This window comes from Strix uralensis, chromosome 3 (assembly GCF_047716275.1).
Source record: "Strix uralensis isolate ZFMK-TIS-50842 chromosome 3, bStrUra1, whole genome shotgun sequence".
NCBI classification, from domain to species: domain Eukaryota; kingdom Metazoa; phylum Chordata; class Aves; order Strigiformes; family Strigidae; genus Strix; species Strix uralensis.
In genome coordinates, this window is record NC_133974.1 from 69,158,722 (window position 1) to 69,175,178 (window position 16,457).

The following is a 16,457-nucleotide window of genomic DNA, read 5'->3' on the forward strand; positions in this document are numbered from 1 at the left end:
AGTACAAAGCAACTGCTATGGGTTGATAGCAAATGGCCTTTACTGCTGCTTCTCAGAACTGTACCCAGATCAGCTCTAACAGACAAAAAGCAAACCAAAGCCTATCTTCTGAAAGGCCACATGCAGCTGCAAGGAAAATCAGGATACACGCAGGTCATCCGCTCTGTTCAACATCTGTTAATGTTTTATTTGCTCTGAAGAAGAACTACAAACAGCTGACACCTTATCAATTTTCAAAAGAAGCTTCTGTCATTACATTGGTATGCCCTATAGAAACACTACTGGCTTTCTCATAGCAACCTTCAATGATTCAAACAGCTAGCCCTGCTCTTTCCACAAAATTGTTAATACTAAGAGAGCTTCATCATTCTTCAACAGAAGAGCTGATACATGACTGGCAGAATTACCATTATCAATGGCAATCCAATGGCTTTATGACAGCTTATCTCTTCAGAAATAAAGTTTTATGGCAAAAGTAGTAGTACATTCAGCATACAGTAAGGCAAGATTGCTTCTATAAGATCTTTCTCACCTATGATGCCTTGAATGCACACATGACAAAGTCTTTTCAGCAACCTGTAAGATAGGTAAGTATGATTCCTGTTGTAACAGATGAGGAAACAAGCCTGCAAGACAAGAAAACTGTTCAAAGCAGCCTATGATACAGAAAGACTTCTTTATCTCCATCACCCCTATGACCCACTCCAGTTTGCCTTCCTAGATCTGGCTGGCCCTTGTCCCTCTGTTCACTGCCAGGTGCCTGAGTGACATCATCTTGGGCAGACTCAGTGTGGTGGTTTAGCCCCTGCCGGGGTCTGAGACCACGCGGCCGCTGCCCCTCCCCCACAAAGGGAGTGAAATACAAAGCCCCAAGACTGAAATAAGGAAAGGTTTAATACAACAGTGCAATAGCAACACAACCAACAACAACAATAACAATAACAGTAATAGTGATAGCAACGAACAGAGCAAAATAGCTACCAAATACAGCAGTTTGAAGCACGATGTACAAAACCACGAGTGCACCGCGCTCCCCCGCCAGGAAAATGTGACCTGCCAGGATGTGACGTCGGCATGGTATCTGAATAACCCGGCTAGAGCTCCCCCCCACTGCTGGGGAAACTTAACCCTATCCTGGTTAAACCAGGACACTCAGTTTCCTAAAACATCAGAAAATAAATATTTAAAAAGTGAGGAGTATTCTGTGGCCTTAGGGAGCTGGATCAGCTCTGAAGGTTCAGATGAGCATTGGAGCTGAAGCAAAGGAGCAGGCAGGACCCACAAGACTTAAGTGCAGGGAGACCTTTCAGAAACAGAAAGATGTTAGATCGGCTCAGTTGCACCATGGAACTTCCCCATGGGACAGAGCTGCAGCATCCTCCTTAATACTGAAGGGAAAGATAGCATTGAAATAAGAAGGAAGAGTTTACCATTACTGGCTTCCAGTCTGTGCTACAATCCTACCACCACTGAGTGTGGCTCATCTGATGTTTTCCTGTCCATTTCCATCTTGCTTCAAAACCTACCTGTTTTAGATCCACAGGAAAAGCCATAACTACTATTCTGCTTTTTGTTCTCATATTTGGAAGTGTCCATCAACATTTAGTGAAACGCATCACGTGTCAAAACACTTCTCCTGCAGTTCACTGCAGATGGACAGCTACTCAGGCCAGGTTAATTCAAAATTATTTACAATAACCAAGAATAGTCACTATTTCAATCATCAAGCAAGGAAACTTGATTTAAATACACAATTTTAATTTGATTTTGCATTTCTACTCCTTTTCTGAAAGAAAGCTTGTTACTAGATAGTAACCTTAAATTGATGTTGATTTGCAAGTAAACATAGCTCACACCTCATATTTGATATTTTGTTTTTCTGACTTTAATGCTATAAAACATTCACATTTAAGTAATTACATCATTTAAACACACGTTTATTCAGATTGATGATCTCCTGTTTGATATTAAAGAATGGTAAATAGTCCTTCTCATTTTCTGGACCAGATGTTCTCCGAACTGCCATATATATACCACTGACACGTAGTATATGCACGTGTAAGACTACAAGTACACAAGGTACCCTAAACTATTTTAAGACCCAGTCTAGAACAAGAAGTTACCACTGCCAACAGTCAAATCCAATGTCACCAAGGTTGCTGAAGATAGCAAAAAAAAAGTTGCAATTTTTTTAAAGGATTATGTTTTAGGATTATCTTCCAAACTCATAACTGTATCAAGCTAGTTTCAAAGGAAACTAGAATTCCATTTACACAAATACAAGTTTTACAAGATTTAAAGAATGTTATTAATAAATAAAACTACACTAGATGTCTTGGATTCATACGCCTCTATAATCATATTTTTCACTGAAAATTAATTTTTTTTTAAGTAAAAGGAAGCATTATCTTTAGATAGTGAACTGAGTGACTTTCTGGATACTACATCACTACATCAGTAGAAATAGCTGATCTCAACATCCCATTTCATTTTTATCACATTTTGTAAGAGGAAAACAATCCTCTTCCCTTTCTCCTTTAAAAAAAAATATTTGACAAACTACACTGAAATTAACACACAATTTCCATCTATGCCTATTGAAGAAAATCTGTTGCAAGCTGATCTGCCCCTTCAGCAAACTGAACCCAATTATTTACCCGGCAATATACCTCATTTCAGTGATCTGATGTAGTTTAAAACTTCAGCAAAAAAAATATTTAAGTAATATATACCCATATTATTTATTAGCAAAGCTATTTTATTTAAATTTGACAACTCATTCTGAAGGCTAAATTTACTACAATAGACTTAGACAAAAAGTTCCACTTAAAAATAGTATTTTTTTATATCCGTTTTTAGCTACCCTGTAAATGCTCTCTGACATATCATAGTAAAAAAAGACTTCTGGTTATGGTATTGTCAGAAAGGCTCCTCCTCCATTACGGACCCAGGTCTGCACTTTCATCACAACACAAAAGGTCCTGAATCTGTTTAAAAGCTGACAGTGAAGATAAGACCAAACTAAAAAGCCAAATTCTAAAGTAAATTGCATGAGGTACAGGCACACATTCTCTTCTAATCATTCAGCAGCGGACTGGTGATAGTCTCTAACAGGTACAGCAGGGGAAGACATATCAAACTGTCACAGCCAGACTTTGACACATTTTGTCTGCTAAAGCCCTTTAGACATACTAGGTTTTTTTCTTTAAAACTTCAGGAAAAGATAGAGTCTTCATACCTCAAATCTCAACATACACAAGGTTTCAGATGGATGAATATGGCATCAACAATGAACGTGTCAGGTTCACAACAGAGGAGCTATACAGGAATTAGTATTTCCACTTCCCCCCCACCCATTCAAAGCCATCTATGTATGCACACATGAGAAGAAAAATTGTAATGGTTATTTGCCAAACCCTGCAGTGTCATATAGCAGCAGTAGGTCAGCCTTTAGAAGACGGCTCCAACCTGACCAGTGACTGATCTGCTTCCTTCCAGCTGAGACATCAGATTATGACAAACATTATACTGGTCATGCAGTTAATGATGGAGATGGAGGGAATCCCTCTAAGAGGAAAGCAGAAACACAAGGAGCAAGTTTCCTTCTGGGAAAATGAGGTGAATTAAGGTCATACAGAGAACAAGCAGGTGGTTCACAGGGTAAAAAGACCACTAGATTAACATATGGAATTCATGCAGTTTTACTTTGAAGCCATGCTGCTAAACCTCTTGGGCAAAAGGCTCGAAGCAGACTTCAGGCATAGTATCAGTTTCCTGGACTGAGTAACAGGCCAACAGCCCGCACATACATACTACACAGCGTCATCTGCCATCTAGTACAAGGGATGTTTAATTAGCTTAGTAGGGATACAGGGTTTGCAGGGAGGGCATGGGAGAATCTGTGTCCTTCAGTTTAGCAACAGCATTTGTAAGACACTTTACACTCAAAAAAAAAAATTGAAAACAAAGCCAAACGTTATTGAAGAATTGTTTTATTAGCATGCTAATGAAAAGCTAAATCATTTGACATGAGAAATGACGTGTTCATAAAATCCACTAAGCAAGACAATCCTGTCTCAATAAATTAGACACTTTAAGTTCACATAGGGAGATAGGAGTGTGTTATTAGAAAAACAATGTACAATCAGCAATTAAACACAAAGATAAAATGCTGATGAAAAAATTAAGATGGCAGCGATTCCTTTCTTATCATTCCCATAAAGACCCAACTAATAGAAGTGTACCACAGGTGTTTGCCTTAAAAAACAAATACAGCTTGCAAGCTCCTGGGAGGAGAGAGAGTGTTATTCTCATGCTAGATTCTTTCCAGGCACATTTTTGGCTAATACTGTAATCATATACCATTATCAGGGCTGGGGAAGGACAGGACAAACAAAAATACCTCTTTGACAACCAATACAGCTGTCTCAACCCAAAACCTTTGTATAATACCAAAACTTTAATTTCATTTTTGTTTCTGCACAACACAAACATATACCAAAAACCAGCAGTGGAAAGCAGGAAGCAACCTTTCTAACTGATCAAGGCCTAGGTTCAGCAAAATATGTCTTCATATGCTCAAGCTACGAACACACTATGATACCCTGCTGATTTTGGGTATAACCACAAAGAGCCAGGGCATTTGACTGAAGGAGGTTATGACTATACTACACAAAATCAATTTCTATGATACTACAGATCTAACAAGCCACTAACAATAAACATTTCCTTTCTAGCTGAGAAAGCAAGCTGCTGTGTGGCAGCATTTTCAGGCTTTCCACTGACATCATGCTAAGAAAGAGGTAATTGTTCCAAGGCAGATTTAGGCTTATCACCAGCATGAGGGTATGTCTTGTTTATAATTAAGACTCATCAATAAGGATTTCAGAATTTAGAGGACAAAAAAAAATATCAAACACAGAGAAAACAAATCTACTCTAGGAATAATCTAAGCTTTTGCCCACTTTTTAAATATCAGAACAATTCTGCAGAAGATACTCCATGGGAATGGGTGCTAGGGCAAATAACTCACAACTTGAAGTATCATGTTTCTTAAGTCTCTGATCCTTCAAACGGGAGAGAATACAGAACATCTTTTTATTAAGTCTGAAAACCTTAATATAAGAAGAGACATTATGGCTTTCAGAGCAGTGATATATACCAGTTTTTGTCTGAATAGTGTTTTGACCAGTTCTGGGCCCAAAATTTTCCAAAACACTGAACAAAAGGTCTTTGGCTGTCAGTTCACAGCAAGCATGCTGCAAAGTGCACTAGATATCCTAATGCTGCCAAACAAGCTGTGCACTTCTGAAAGTTTTATTTGGTGTGGACACCTGCATCTTCCACAACTTTTCCCTCCCTATTATCACTTATTTGTACTTTAGAACAGACAGCTTTGAAATATCCTGCAAGAAAAGCTTGAAAGAGAAGGCTTGAGTACTACAGTACAGGCCACCTAACAAACATCAGAGTCTAGAGAGCAAAAACCTTAACAGTCTCACTTTGAGGAACTATGCACAGAATCAACTGCATAGCCACAGGAGCTTGTCCTGAAAGAAAAACTCAAAAATGCAGAGGGACAAGGCAAGAAACATGACAGCATTATCATCTTTTGATGAATTTAAATCCCTGAGAGATCCCTGAATTTACTCAGCTACTCAAAGAAGGCAAGTAAATCTCTGAAGAGAGAAAGTCTCTCAAAAAAAAAAATAGAAAGGAAAAAGATAGGTAAATAAGACATGTTACAAAGAGAGGTGGCAAGCAGCTCAAGGTGTGACACCCACGAAGCCTCACACCACAACTTGAGAAACCCAGCGAAGAAAATTATCATGAAAGAATGCAATTTAGTTCATTGCATTTTTCATGCCATGTTTCATTTGTTCAGTTAAATTTCTGAATAAACATCTGCACCAGAACACTGATAAGCCTCAAAATGAAAAGCAAAGACTTTCTTGCCTTTTCTTACCCCTCTCTGTGACCTAAAGAATTTTATCTTTGCCTCTTTGCCTTGAAGTACTCTTCTCCTCTTCACAAGATCTCTACCTATACCTACATGCAAGAACACACCTATTAACAGTTGACTACATGAGAGGATCAGCTTCCTACCTGTATCATGAATTTAAGTCTAACAATAACAGAAAATCCCATAATTACTTTCTCTGAAAAGAACACTGCTTTAGTTTAACTTAAGCACCCAACTTCACACATAATGCAAAGACAGTGCTGTTGCAGAAGTTTAGGCTACATAACCTTGATGTTTAACTCTTGTCTTAACAAATCTGTGACATGGATACATTGTATTTTGCATATTATATACTACACTGTTCAAACATAAATCTGGAGCATAATAGCTAAGTATTAAAGAATATTATAGGAATTAGGAGTCTGTCCTCCAGAAACAATCCCAAACAGGTAGGATGAGACTTTCCAACAAAAGAGCATCCCTGGTTTTATTTGTACTGCTTCAATAAACACAGACATTGCTAAAGGATTGTGAAAATGAAAACTCCCACAATCTTACTCAAAAATCTGTGGCCAAAAAGCATCTCTAAGGATAAAGCTGAATAGTCTACAGATGCATTTTCTATTGCATAGGAGAGAAAGAAATGCACTAAACTGTTGAATCAACCATTCCGTCAAACGCACCCTTGCCAATGAATGAGTGATACAGACTTGTCATTGCTAACTCCCCAAACTTCCAACACAACATGTTCTAATTTACCTTCTGTGATTCACTGTCTGCTACATACAGGTAAAGGAGTCTATCAACTACAAGAGTGCTTTAGTGGATGTGTCTGAATATGTGCCCTACACAGGTACCTCATCCAGGCATGCACTTTTGCCAATCTTATTGAAGTATCTACGTTAGCATCATTGCCGTGTCTCATGGTTTACAGACATTGATAGGCTAAGAATTCAGAGTCTCAAGAATCAACAAGAACACAAGGAAATAAGCACTCACATAACAGTATTTATAGCTGAGTCTGTCCTATTTGTCTCCCCTCTTTCTCCAACTTTTTTAGTTTAACCTTTACATAGCCTATTCCTCTTCAGTGATCCTAGGAGAAGTAGGAAAATAGCATTATTCCCATTATACTGACGAGTAAAAGACAATTAAGCATCTCAAGGCACTACAGAAGCTCATGATAAAATTGAGAGAGAAGTAGAGGAGTTCTGACTCCTAGTCTGCTGCTGTAATCATCAACTAATGCCCAACAAAAATAAAGCCCAAATGTAGTTGTTAACTTATATGGACACAGGTTCATTTAAAAAACAAAAACAACATTTCATCAGAACACTCACCTACATGGGACTGCAATTGCTTTTGAGTACGTTGTATTTATATGGCAGCAACCTCCTACAGCCTACTTCACCTTCTCAATCACAAGGCCCTGCCAGAGTAGACACCAAACAAGCAGAGGCAGAGCTTCAAACACACTAGGAATTATTGGAATACCTGAGGTTATCCAACAGGTAAGCAGGGCTCCCCCTACACAAGTGATTCCGAAATATGATCCAGAGGACGCATGTGTTTATCTGTTAGGAAGGACTGGAAAAGATGCCAAAATTCATTAGAATTTCTCAATGCAGGTAAAACTCCAGATCATTAAAATTAAGTGAAAACAGGACAGAACCCTTTTCTAAAAATAGATCTTGCTGTGCAGCCAAGTATGTCTGCATGCAATTGTTATTTATTTTTAAGTTGGGGCAATTTTCCAGATAGATTTTTAGATCAGCTAACATAATGAGGTGCTTTAAACAAAATAAAACCACCCAAGATTTCTTTCGTGACTACATTTGCTATAAAGATGTAGAGGAAACAAGGAAGCAGTAACAAAACACAGCCTTCCCTAGCATACCACAAAATTGTACAATTATAAATTTCAATGGAGGCAAAGACAATAACAATATCAGTATCCAGGAAATAGGGTCACGATTCTGAACCAGAAAGATTGGAAGAAATTGTCCTAACCATTGAAAAAAAAAAAAAAACCACAACCAAAACCAAACAACCAAACCCACAAACCAAAAACAACAAACAAAACAAGAAACAAAAAATACACCACACCACCCCCAAAAAAAACCCAGCTTAATCAAGGATGCAAACTCAAAGAAGTCATGGACTCTTTAGTATGTTCTCCAGTGCTTTCTCCACTCAACCTGCATCACCCCAGGACTATTCTTATCAATAGCATTATCAGCCCACACACAGAGAAGTGCATATGAAAATCTCATTCGGGGCAATCAAAACAGAAACAGAACTGAGCGTTTAAATGTCTTTCATTCAACGCTTCTACTCTAGTCCTGCCAGTAAAGAAGGTAACAACCCAAACCTCTTAAGACACCCCAAGGGAGAAAAGTTATTCTAAGAGCTTCAGCAAGTGTTAGGTTCAGAAAGCAATGAGATCTTAGTCTATACACCAACAAAACAAAGCAGAAGTAGACATAAATGAAAACAAATAGCTGCACATCAGGATGGACACTCATCATCAGCCACGATGTTTGTCAAAACTGTGACAACGCAGCTGGAGGCAAATCAGTATGATCCAAATCCTTACAACACATCCATCCCATCATATCTTCCTTAACCAAAAAAGGACAACTAGTAGCAGATACACTTGTGGAGACACTATAAAAATCATATTATCGTTTCCCATGCAAAGGTCATTTGATTGTTTTAGGAAAGTTTTCATTCTCTGCTCAACATAAAGCAAATGCCAGCCATTTCTTGGTTTTCACACTCATCCTTGGATGACAAGGACACAAATTCTAATCCAAAACAGGGAACAAAATTTTCCCAGCATTTCTGGAGATTCATTGAGCAATGCTATTTTAAAACCAGCAAGAGCTCATTCTGTCACCACAGCACTAGACAATTAAATCACAAATATTTTCTCTCCAAACCAACTAGAAGCTTCCTTACACCAAAAGTATTTAAACCAAACCCCAAAGGGGGAAGGGGAAGACTGAATTAAATAACTACCCAACCTTTGGAATATAACCTCCCTATGACAGTGACAAAAGACTTTACTTTTGCATCTCGTGAAAATAGGACACTATCTTTTATTAAATCTTTCAGCATTACTGGTCACTTTTAGCCCAGAACAACCACTGTTCAGGTCATCTGCTCTCTGTATTAACAATAATGATTGCAAAACCCACCAGCACAGTAGTGAAAATGAAACTGTATTATGAGAATTTTCCATACAATAATCTTCCTCATCTCCCAGGCTACAACATGATTCTCTAACCAGTGGCTTCTTGTTTAAATCCGTGGAAGAAAGAACAATTTCCAATTCCTTCTTTTTATTAATACTTAACCTTCTGGAAATACAAGGGAGGGACTAATACTGTACAGGCATACTCCTAGCACTAGTATTGAGCTGAAATAATACTTTTTTTTATACAGTATACTTCCCTCAATCTTATTACAGGCCTGGTGAACAGACTTTCAAAATCACAAATTCTCTTTGCAACACTGGGAAATAGTGTATATTGGATTTAATACATGTTCCACAGGGTTATTCTACTGGTGTAAAGGAAGAGAGAATGTCTCCTCAGCAGGCTGGCAAAATCTGGAAAGGATCCACCTCTGGAAGGTCTGTAACTCAGAGGAAGAGGACTTAATCACTTAATCCTGCAGTTTGTATTTGCTTTTTATAGAACCCTCTTGCTGCACAGAATTTGTTGTTGTTGAGAGAAACAGACTAATTCTTGCTCATGGTGGCCTATTACAATTCATAATAGGGCTTGCTACAGGTATCTTTAGAAGAACCATGTCCCTTCCCCAATCCCTCTGATTTTTTTTTTTTATATCTTCATCTCCACTTTGGAAAGACTGCAAATGGTTTCAAATCACATACCTGTAACATGAGCTGGTTTAATTTTATCCCTTGCTCATTCATGCAAGATAGCAGATTTTCACTGCACAGCCTCCTATGTCATTATAAGACTCAAATGCATTTATTTAATCTCTCTTCTAGAACTCAACCACTTTCATTGTTTCATCTAATTAAATTCATAAAGACCTACCGGACAATGGGAGCTGTAGCCCCATTTTCTGTTCTGACAAATTTTAAAAAAATAATAGATATATATGTGTTTATACACACTGCCATAAAGGATCCTTAGCCCTAGACATCAAACACCTTTAAAGATCTGCTAACAAACCCTAACACTCAAGAGGAGGAAAGAGGAATCCAAGCCAGGGATAAGCCCATATTGAACTGGAAAAGTCCTCAATAGTCTCCAGAGCAATCCAAGTCTGGAAAGGTAAATCAAACCCATTTGATTTATATCACTGTTTCTTTACAGGTTAAGTGAAAGTTCAAGTATTGGCCATAGAAAAGAACCATTTCATTTACATATTGTTCTGTTTACAAATTATTCAGGAATGTCTTACATTTTTTTTGAATGACCATATGATAAATATAGGTATAGTATCTGTCCTCTGCTTCTCAAATGCAAAAACTTCACACCAAAATCTGAATCAAAACTTCATTCTTATAAACAATCACAACTTGGCAATTACTTTTCAAAAGTAAGCTTTTTATGCTCCCAACGTTTCTACACATACAATTCAAACACAGACACGAATGCCACAGTCTTTACAAAATGACACATCGTTAAGAGCAAAACTGGCTATAAGCAGTTCTCAGCTTCCATTTTAAGAGAAACGCAAAGCATAAACAAACTGGGCATTACTGAAAGTGAGAAGATTTTATGAAGAGGTTTTTTTTATATTTCTCAGTAAATAAGAGTCTGTGCACAAGGCCTGACATTCCATATGTACACATCAAGCACTCAACTTTATCCATACGAGTTCGATATCAAATTTTACAAATTAAAAATAACAGCGTTTTACACCATGCAAAATGAAAGGAGTTGAAGATTGTAAGCTGGCAACAGCCTAACTAAAAATGGACACTCATACTTCTGTCATTCGTGTGTCATTGGATGTTGTGGATGCTAAAGATATCAAGGGTTCAAAAAGATATTGCACAAAGTCACCACAACTACTAAAAACCAAATAATTAAATACAAAATCATCTGCCCAGAGACCCCTAAACTGCATCCTGCTAGAAGCCAATGATACTTCCTTCAGACACTCAGCTATCTGCATACCCTATGATACTCCTCCCTAGGCATCTGCTATCCACTGTTAAAAACAAGATACTGATGTAGAAACACCTTTGGTCTGAACCAATACACCATTGTAGGTCTGTATTTTTGTGCCTGGGAAAAAGGAAGGTAAAATATCTAAAGCTGGTTCAACACCTACACTGTTCAACTCCCTCATTTCCAAACACTATGTAGGGCACTTGTATGGCAGCCAAGATATTTATATAGTAACAGTTCTTAATATACTTACATCACTCATGAGAGCTGGGGAAGACACCGCAAATATATAACTCTTCCTCCTTCTCCCTTAGCTGAATTCACGCCCCCTTTCAACTTTTACTTAACACTTAAAATAGCTTTATGAGTAACATTTTTTATATTTTTATACAACATTAACTATTATCCACAGTCTATATTATCTGCAAGAGAGAATTTGTGTTAGTCAATCTCCCTTTTGTGTATTTTACTCAGATTTTAGACAGGTAGATCTTTGGGGTTGTATTTTATTTTTCAGTTATTTACAGCTGATAGGATTTCCTAGAAGTCATTCCACTGTGCCATTAAAGAAGGGAAATCTGTTCTTTATCAAGCACAAGCAGAAATAACATTGCTAGTAATGTCTGGATACCCAATGGACCAGGGTTCCCACTGTATTAGATATTGCACCCAAAGCAGAATAAAAGTGAGAATGCCTTCTCCCTCTCACAATTTAAGAATTTTGTTAGCTACAGTCTTTCTCCAACTAAAGAGCCTCCTGTGGACTGCGATCCATCACAATCACAGCAGGCAGCCAACCTTTGCTTTTCACAATAACTTTATTTGCTACTCATCTTCAAAAATACCGCTCTTCTATAGTATTCTTAATATACATGCAGAAAGATTACTTTCTTTCATATTGTGTCCAACATTTATAGCTCCTTTCTATGTTTTTTGTCTGCTTAAATGGTGCCAGGTACCACTAGTAAAGTATTTGCAGTAATTTTCTTTAAATGGCTATGTGAATGGGTTTGGCCTTCTTCCAAATTTTACTTTGCAAGTATTATTCAAACTAGTGAAACAAGAGATAGATGACGATTTTATTTAGAAATCACTTTAGCTGCAAGATACTTGCTTCAAACATTTAATGAGAAGAGTATCTTCAAAAGAGAGGAATCTATTCCATCACATGTACAAGGCAAAGGAAGAACTGATATGATGGACTGATATTAGTACTGCGAAGTGCCAGATACTTATATTCTAATGGGAGAGTTAATCTTCAAGTACACGCTTTGCAAACAGTACTTTGTGCTAGACAAGGATGTTGGAGACTGTTCAAACCCAGCGTACCAGGAAAGCGTATGTCTACCAGCTAGATCTGCTAGCTCTGAAACTATGCAGAAGGCAACAATCACAAATGAATCAGGACCTCCACGCTACACAACAGCCCAGCTTTCCAGTGGGAAGTTCTCCAGACCAGCTTTGAGATATTACAGCTATCAAGGATATGATGTGCAGCTGAGTAATACTAAGGTCTTTCATGGGTATAGACACAAAGTGAAAACTATTATCATAGACCATTTAAAAGATCTTAAAGTTTTAAGTACTGTAAAACGATGTAAACAAAGGCATTAGTTAAAAATAATACAACATAGAAATAATGGATCAAATACAAAAGCTTGAATCAAAACAAGTGTCACACAAAAACAATGAACACAGAAACAGGCAGAAAAACTTCTTGGAACTGGACCTATCAGACCACTTCCTCTTGGACCTTTTTTCCAAATCATCTGAATCTACACAGATCTAATGGGAGTCTAGATGCTAGCCTGCCAACAAGCAGGCATTGTTTTTACAAAGAGTGAACGGAAATCACCTTTAAGACTGCTGGCAAACATTTCATTACTGTAGGTAAGCCTTTGTCCCCTTTCATAAAGGGTTTACAACTTAGATCTAAGTTATATGGAACTCATGTTTCTAGATAGCATTACACTATCTGGGAACACACTTCCCATACTATTTAATACATAGTATAGCATATAGTTCCCAAATTATAATCCTTCCATTACCAATTCTTTCATATATTTCCTAACCTGTATTTTATCCCTAAATGACAGTGCTTTAATGTATCGTCTTGAATTAAAAAACAAAAAAATGGCTGTCCTAATTTGAAAAATACCAACCCAGTAGAAGACCTCAAGTTCTAAACTAAACCACTAAAAAGCATTAATAACATAATCAGTGATAACCATCTGCACATCCCAATTGATGGAGGTAGTTGGAAAACAACAATTTAAGGGTGTGCACTTCCAGCATCAGAAGTTTGTTCTGCTACCAGATGCACAGTACAAAAATGGTACACTGAAGGTGACTGGAATCACCAGCCAACAATGAAACATGAGATTCTGTACCATTTCTACCAGCTCTGCAAGGTGGAAATGAAGGAAAACCAAGAAGATCTAAGGATGCTGTCCGTGTAATTCATTCATATACACACGGCCCTTTTTTTTTCGTGATAGATACCAACAGATATCTTGTACAAACTCTCTTAGCAGCCAAGCTCCCTGGTAACTAACTAGAGACATGCACCATTACTATTTCAATCACCTTAACGGAAACTGTCTTGAATCATTCTCTAAGTCATCAGTGAATCTGGCTAAGTTTTCAGTAGGGCTCTTCTAACACTGAGAAGTCTGTTCTACTTAAAGCGCAGGCTTAGCTTCCAACCTTGGTATGGAAGGTATAGTATGAAATTACCTCAGGCATCATTAAACAAAATAAAAATGCTACCACAGAAAACTACAAAACAGAGAGTTGTGTTTGCAGGTTTATTATTAAAAAAATTAAATCAAAAACCTGATTTTATTATTAGACCTTCTTACAGAGTTTCTTACAGTGATAACAGGCAGACAATGATCTCTTTATGAGCACTAGATGAGAATAATTACCCCTAGATAAGAAGAGAATAATTACACTGAATTCTTTTGCAAGGTGCTTTGAGACCTACTAATGAAAAGTACTGTTAAAAGCTGTGTATTATAAGTATGCTTAATAATTACATAAAACAAGTACAACTTTTTCTAGAGGCTAGTTATAAAAAAACCCTAATTTTATTTGAAAGTTCAGCTGAACCAATCATTTTTTTGTGATAAAAATGATTCAGTGAGCTAAAGAAAATTGCACTGCAACAGTTTTCTTGGTGTAAGCTTACAATAGAACCATTTAAATCTATTCATCAACTTATTGAAGAAAATATATTGACTATTTTAAGCTGTCCAGTATAGTTCATATAGCTCAGTATAGTTCAAAGTCAGTAGGGTTTTTATAGAATAGTGACATATGTTAAGGGTTTTAGAATAAACATCTGTTGACTAGGTGAGAACAAATTCCACAGTCTGTTGTACAAAAAAATATCATATTTCCATGAAAGTAATTCACAACAGTTATAGTTGTCAGTTCTCTAAGTTATTTTTAATCTTATAAATATCTATATATATGCACACACACACACACCAACCCACTACCTCCTTTCAGCCCCCAAGAAACTGATAATGACCTTCTTATAAAATTCCATCGGGGGCGTGGGGGGATATGCAGTATTTTGAAATAGCTCTGCTTTGCTTGACATTCACATTGCCTGTGAAAAACGAGGCCCACTCGTGCAAATGTTCCTTATAAGAGCAATCAGGTTAGGAGCTCCCGGCATGAAGCTATTTCTTGAATTAGGATTGCAGGATCAAGTTGATCGCTATCATCCCTAGGGATCACCATGGTTTTGCTATTACGAAAAAATCTATGATGGCATTATTGAAATAATTTTACCAGAAATCTTGATGCAGTGAGAAATCTGTTCCATTAATAAACCTATTCTTTTTGTAAAAGTTAACTCTTTACACTTAAATAGAAATAGTTAAATGATAGTGGTTCACATTCATATAATCACCTTCAAAGCTGTCAATACTGTATTACAGCAAAACGCTATTTTGGTCAAGTTCTTGCTATACTGCATTTTATTAAACAGATATTTTAGGTTTTCAAGACTTAAATTTTGCAAATGATTTATAAAAACAGACATTAAGAACCAATGTTATTATTTACAGCTCACATACGTAGAAAATATCCTTTGCAAATACCCCTTAGCTATTATAAGACACAATATGTTGCTCATGAATCAGTTATCCTTGGACAGGCAAATTTCATTCTGGCAAAATTAAACTGCCTCTAACAATAATGAGTGCAATTTTATTTTTTTAAAGAAGGCAAAGAAAAACCTTTTCTGTTAAGAGGCCTTTGTCTTGTTCTTTTTTGAAAACATGCACAACGAAGTCCTGGAAGAAAAAGGGCTCTTAAATACTAAAACATCACCTTTGAGTTAGGAAGTCCCTTAACCTCAAATTGCTGGAGGCCTGGCTGGTTTCCCAAAGCTTCGCACCACGCTCACCGCGTTGTTACGGTGTTTCCTAAGCATCTGCTAGGTGCCACTTGCAGGAACTGGAATCTAAACCAGACGGACCTTTGATTTGGACCCATACAGCTGTTTTAATTGTACGGTTTACTGTTTAAGTCAAATTTAAGTACTGAATTGATAAATGATTCCTGCACTTTTCAGGAAACCTTGGCGGAGCCAAGGTGCTGGAGCATGTTCGCAGCAGACGTTTACTGAAAGGCACGACGCGAAGACACAACACAAAAGGCAGCGAAGGAGTTGCACTCGCAAAGCGAATTTTCCCGTATCGCAGGGCAAATTATCAAACCGTCTGCCCCTCCGCCCCCCGGGGAAAGGCGGAGAGGGGCGGGGGGGGAACGTAGACAAAAAAGCAGGTAAGAAGAAAAAACAGGGGAAAATCGGAGCGCTACCGGCAGTGCGCGGAGAGTCACAGGTGATGCCGGAGGCAGCAGCCCCGCCGCCGCCCGCGGCTGCCGGAGCGCCGGGCGCTGCCGGACCCCGGCCGCTGGGCGAGGCGGAGCGGCGGCCTCCGGGAGAGGGCGGGGACCCTCCCCCCCCGCCCGGTTTCGGAGCGCCCGGAGCCGCAGGTATAAACGAAAGACCGGGGGTTCCAGCCAGCCCCTCCCGGTGCCGCTCCCGAGCCTGACGGAGGAGGCAGGCACGACGCCAGGCGGCGGCCGGGGCTCAGCCCGGCCGGTGCCCCTCGCGGAAAGGGAGCGGGGCAACCGCCACAGAAAGGACGCAGCGCGCGGCACACAACGGACCCCCCCACACACACACACACACCGCCCCCAAAAAACGGACCGCTCTGCCGGCAAAAAAGGCAAACAGCCCCGGAGCCGCCCACGGCCCCGCACAGCGCCCGGCCCGGTCCGGCCCGGCCCAGCCCCCGGCGGCGCCCCCGCCTTGCGGC

At 38.7% G+C, this 16,457-nt stretch overlaps 1 protein-coding gene across 10 annotated transcripts in view; it reads right to left on the bottom strand.

The window, feature by feature from the left end:
* Positions 1 to 16,457, bottom strand: part of TULP4 (TUB like protein 4) — a 173,482-nt gene that overhangs the window by 156,347 nt on the left and 678 nt on the right. The window contains exons 2-3 of one of the 10 annotated variants that reach the window (XM_074862750.1): positions 7,457 to 7,549; positions 3,469 to 3,605 (exon numbers count right to left, since the gene is read on the bottom strand). The exons of 4 other annotated variants lie outside the window; for them this stretch is intronic. The gene's annotated coding sequence lies outside the window, so the exon portion shown is untranslated. 5 more of the 10 variants (XM_074862747.1, XM_074862748.1, XM_074862745.1 and 2 more) reach the window with 5 other exon arrangements.